The following is a 6,313-nucleotide window of genomic DNA, read 5'->3' as shown; positions in this document are numbered from 1 at the left end:
TGCTGAGTGGCAATAGATACTCTATATATATATATATATATATATATATATATATATATATATATATATATATATATATATATATATATATATATATATATATATATATATATATATATATATATATACCATAATTGTCTCGGATAAATACTTTGCTTGCTCTTCGACAGCTGATGAGAAACAGTGTTACGTATTTCATAATGAAACTGATGCAATCAAAGGGAGTGTATTATTTCACATGTTAGTGTAAAGTACTGTGGTACCTTGAGATACAAGTTTAATTCGTTCTGTTATGGAGATCGTATCTAAAAATACTTGTATCTCAAAAAAAATTTTCCTTCTGAAATGCATTGAAATGCCATTAATCTGTTCCAACCTCCCCAAAAAGAGCACCCAAATTTTTTTACATGTTTTTAGGTAAAAGAAAGGTATTTATAAATAATAATTATTGTATAGAAACATAATAAAAGCATAAAAGAAAAAGAAAATATAAATGGATAAACTACTTTTAAAAGGTATATTTATCTGGGAGCCGGGAGGGGTGCATTGCATGGGATGTAAGCCTACCACATCCCCACCCTCACTTGTGTGTCACTTAGCTGGAGTGTACAAATATAGCAACTCACAGAAGACTGGCTGTTCTATTAATCACAGAAGAGCTCATTGATGACCCTATAAACATTATTCATAGAATAAATGAAGTTTTAAGTAAGAGAGAGAGAAAGATTTTTTTTTTTTTTTTTTTTACAGTTTCCTCCCCCCCTCCCCCTTGGTGATAAGCATCGGTGGAGGAGATAGACAGAGATGGGAGAATTTTTTTTTGCCTTTTCAGTTACATACACATGTATACTTTACCAATGCATAAAAATATAAAATAAAAGCAGATGTTTTTGGCTAATGGTGGTGAATGGCGGAGGAGGAGGGAGGGAAGAAGGGATGCAGGCACCATTCACATGTAAACATTAAACATAAATTAAAAACACACTTTCTTAAAGCAAAAAAGAGGTAAGTAAAATAAGTAATGTGAAAAAGATGAAAAGAAATCACAATGCACAAGATCTGTGAGAAACACGTAAATACTAGCTCAGCTGAGGTTGGGCCATTGTGCCAAGCCGCCACCTAACAGCCAGGGTTAAAAAGACACTAAGGCCCAGTTCACACCAAGGTTTAACGTCTTCCGTCTTCCGTCGTCCGTGGCAAGTGTGACGTCATACGCTTCCGCTTACCTATGAACCGGGGAATGGTCACTTCTTTCCGCTTCCGTTCCAGCGGAATCCGTTTAGCGGATGAGTTAACTTGAATCCATCTCTCCTTGTGCGGTGTTGGATCCGCTGTTTTCTAAGAATTAAAGTGCTATAATAATTTGGGTGAAACACATATTAATGATAATCAGAAATATTGTAATTGATATATGATATGTTGTACATGTATATGTGTGCGAATTTGTAAAGGACAACATAAAATTATGCGGAGAAAACGCCTGTGAATGGAGGAGAGGCAACACTGTCTCAGTGTGATGCCAATGCGCTCTGCTACACCGATAGGCTCCCTGCAGTTAGTGTGTTCTTTCTCGAGGTGAGACTCAAGAAATCCCACAAGGTCATCGAAGGAGTCTGGCATCATTCTATAGGCTGCACAGCATGAACATGGGTCAGCCCTCTTTTCAAAAGCCATCAATACTGCCTTTTCTCCACACAAAGGCCTCTCTAGGAGAAGACGTCGTGACCACAACCTTCTCCTCCTTCTGTCCCGATTTTCCTCTTCTTGTGCAGCCCATGAGTACTAAGGTTGCTGTAATGCTATGATTATTCCCCTTAGTATTAATATGTAAATTATATATATAACATGGATTCCCCCCCTTATAATACAAGTACATATGACACCCCCACTACACTAATAGATACTGGCAGACATACAGACATACTCCGCACAGCAAGTGATTGTGGATCACGGGATTGGTGGAGAAAAAACGTTTATTGGCTGATCGCCGCAGCTCCCCCAAATCTAAATTTCTATGTTCGGACGCTGTTCCCCAGAATGGTGAAATCCTAAGTGTTATGTTAAACTTTCTATCAAATTTTAAGCATTCCTGGTTCCCAAAATTCAAGTCTTATAATAAGCTTCTTTATCGGTAATTCTTTTGACATCATTAGTATCATAACATTAAGTAAATTATTCCCCACTTTTCAACTTAATATCATAAAGAGACCATTCAAACACTTTCCCTCGTCTTGGCGTCCCAGTTTCCCCCACGCGACGTCAGTCGCCGTCCATCTCTCGTCTTTCACAGATAAGCCAGTCTCTGTCTCTCAGCCTCATAGCATCACATGAACACACATACACTAACATAACATCTCCCCCCCATTTAGGGAGAAACGAGTGTCATTTCTCATGTCTTTTTCTTGAGTAGAGTGTCCTCTCGAGTCCTCTATCTCATCATTTTTTTTTTTTTTGGTGAATAGAAGTTTTTTTTTTTTTTCTCATTTGAATTTTTTTTTTTTTTTTTTTTTTTTTTTTTTTTTTTCTGTGTGGCATTTTCACGGAACTGTACTCCCGAATCGGTGTTTTGTTCTGACGGACGGACGACCGATAGAAGTGTTATACTTACCCTAGTCTCCTCCAAATAGAGCATTACCTCAATATATATATTTTTTTCTGTGTTTTCAAAATTTGTTCATTTATTTATTTACTTATTTAATCTTTTTTTTTTGGACCTGTGGTTCCTCTCATCCCCATGAGAGAACTATTAGGACCTGGTGGCAGCCTATCATTACTTTCCCCCACCATCAGTCATCAATCAATAAAATCTTTTTTTTTTTTTTTTTTTTTTTCTCATTAACAACCATAGTCTTATTCCAATCCTAATAGGAATCAACCTTCCTTTGAAAGTAAGTCAAATAATAATAATTCTTTTGTGCATGAGCTTAAATTTATCATAAACACTACACTTGTGGTGGGAGCATTACACTGGTGTGCAGCGGCGGAATTGGTGAAACATTACACTGGTGATCGAGCAGTGGGATAATTACACTTCAAAGTCGGTCTAAAGCCCGTTAGGACACACATCTGGGGAGACTCACAGTTGAGAGAACATGTTAAAAATTTCACGGGTGGGACATAGCCAAATACCAAGATCTTTGAATGTTGAAAATGTAAATTCACAAATCTTTAGAGCCCCAGGAGGTCACGCTCACTCTTTCGATTCTGACCACCAACTAAACCAAGTATTAAGTTGGGAGCATGACCTGTGCATATTGTGGTTAGGTAGCAATGATATTGCCAGTGGAATAGATCCCGGCCACCTTGCTGAAAAAATCTTGAACATTGCTCGGGAGATTGAAAGGAACTGTGGAACTGTAGTGCATATTTGCCTCATTGAACCTAGAATTTACTCTCGTCGCGGTCCTATCTCCACCGATGAGTACAAAAAAGTGCAAAATTCAGTGAACAAGAGAATCAAATGAGCAAAGAAATATAAAGTAATCCATTTCAACACTTGTTCTTACAGTCATTGATCACTACAGTAGATTCGTTAGATTTTTCCCCCTAAGAACAAAACACGCTACACATGTTGTTGATGCTCTGAGACAGTACCTGGCGGACTACGGAGCCCCGACTGGCATCGTGTTGGACAATGGAGGAGAGTTCACGAGCCAAGAGTTCCAGAAGTTCTGCCAGCAGTACCAGATCACACTCTACTGTAGTACTCCCTATCATCCGCAAGGCAATGGAGTGACAGAGAGGATGCACAGGACGCTGAAGTCGGTTCTCTCAGCCTTGTGTCAGGGTTACTCGCTTCGCTGGCCCACACTTCTCCAACCCTGTTAGAGCATCATGAACCAGGCGGTTCACACCTCTACTGGACAACAACCGTTCTTTGGTTTCTTCTCAAGGTATCCACCCCGCCTGGTTGGATCAGCACTACCCGCGATTGATGGAGAATAGGATGAAATGGCGGCTGCCCATGCCCTCATACGTGAGACCCACCAGAAAATGACCCGTAAGTACCGAGACAATGCAAACAAAAAGTGGAAAAATCAAAGTGTGGAGATCGGTACCTTGGTGTGGGTTAAGAAAGAAACCACCTTATCAGGTATGTGCCGCAAACTGAACTTGAAGTGGGACGGCCCATACCGGGTATGTGACATCAAATCAGAACATAGTATCTATGTAGTGGAAAATGTATTCACGGGTAAGCGAACACAGAGGGCAGCGGGCCAAGTGAAACCGTATTATGGGAGTGAAGGGTGGTTGCTGGAACCGTTAGAGACAGTTCAATCCTGATCCGGTGGATGAACAATTACCACACAGAGTCCGCCGGCCTCCACACTGACTCATCGAAGAGTGTTGACAGACTTGGTTACTCGTCACCTCCAGAGGAAAGAATGACGGTGATTAGGTGTCCCTATATTGATATGAAATATGGTGTGCAAGTGTTGAGTCTTTCTGGTGGGCGAGCCGGGGCTGGCTGAGTGCTGGGAGTAACGACGCTTCAGTCAGTGTCTCTGGTCATATTTCTCTCGAGTGCAGTGAGTAAGACTCTAAGTTCTTTCGATGTCTGGAATTCAGAGGCTCTTTAACTCGAAGGAAGGGAGAATAACGCCTTCCTCACCTCTACAATCGGTACACTTGTTGGTGTGGCAGTTATTCCAGGACCTGGTTAGCACTCACTATCTGCCCAGGGGATAACATTGGGATGCGAAAGGTAGTGTGGAAGAGAGTGTGAATGTGAGAGTGAGAGGTAGCAATGACGGGAAGTGTTTCCTTGGAGTGATCTAACCTGTGAGAATACAGGTTTAGCCTGGTTGTGGGGACCACGTCAGCGCCCAAGGACTGAGACCGGTTGGGGAGTCCTCACCAGCATTTCTTCGTCTTCAGGAATTCAGGAAAACTGCGACCTCCTGAGGTACGCGGGCCAACTGGTGGACCGACAGGTGCCATCTCAAGAATCAGAATATAGTGTTTGCACGACCAGCCCAACATGTCAGCTCCCGTTCAGCACACCGGAGACTCCTCATTTTAATGAAGTGAAGATAGTATTGTGTTGGAACTTTGGTTCACAGTGATGCTTAAAATTTTTCTCCAGAGGAGGGATGCGTGTAATGCCATGATTATTCCCCGTAGTATTAATATGTAAATTGTATGTATAACATGGATTCCTCCCCTTATAATACAAGTACATATGACACCCCCACTACACTAATATACAGACATACAGACATACTCTGCACAGCAGGTGGTTGTGGATCATGGGATTGGCGGAGGAAAAACGTTTCCTATTGGCTGATCGCCGCAGCTCCCCCAAATCTAAATTTCTATGTTCGGATGCTGTTCCCCAGAATGGTGAAATCCTAAGTGTTATGTTAAACTTTCTATCAAATTTTAAGCATCCCTGGTTCCCAAAATTCAAGTCTTATTATTAGCTTCTTTATCGGTAATTCTTTTGACATCATTAGTATCATAACATTAAGTAAATTATTCCCCACTTTTCAACTTAATATCATAAAGAGACCATTCAAACACTTTCCCTCGTCTTGGCGTCCCAGTTTCCCCCATGCGACATCAGTCGCCGTCCATCTCTCGTCTTTCACAGATAAGCCAGTCTCTGTCTCTCAGCCTCATAGCATCACATGAACACACATACACTAACATAACATCCCCCCCCATTCAGGGAGAAACGAGTGTCATTTCTCATGTCTTTTTCTTGAGTAGAGTGTCCTCTCGAGTCCTCTATCTCATAATTTTTTTTTTTTTTTTTTTTGGTGAATAGAAGTATTTTTTTCTCATTTGAGTTTCTGTTTTTTTTTTTTTTTCCTGTATGGCATTTTCTCGGAACTGTACTCCTGGATCGGTGTTTTGTTCTGACGGACGGACGACCGATAGAAGTGTTATACTTACCCTAGTCTCCTCCGAATAGAGTGTTACCTCAATATATATTTTTTTTTTTGTCTTCAAAATTTTTTCATTTATTTATTTACTTATTTAATCTTTTTTTTTTTTTTTTGGACCTGTGGTTCCTCTCATCCCCGTGAGAGAACTATCAGAACCTGGTGGCAGCCTATCATTACTCTCCCCCACCATCAGTCATCAGTCAATATTTTTTTTTTTTTTTTTTTTTTTCTCATTAACAACCATAGTCTTCTTCCAATCCTAATAGAAATCAAATAATAATAATTCTTTTGTGCATGAACTTAAATTTATCATAAACACTACACTTGTGGTGGGAGCATTATACTGGTGTGCAGCGGTGGATTTTTCAACCATTACATTGCCACCTGTCCCTTAAAATACGGAACCGTTCCGTATTGAAGCG

Source organism: Portunus trituberculatus, chromosome 24 (assembly GCF_017591435.1).
Source record: "Portunus trituberculatus isolate SZX2019 chromosome 24, ASM1759143v1, whole genome shotgun sequence".
Lineage (NCBI taxonomy): Eukaryota > Metazoa > Arthropoda > Malacostraca > Decapoda > Portunidae > Portunus > Portunus trituberculatus.
This window is presented reverse-complemented; position numbering follows the sequence as displayed.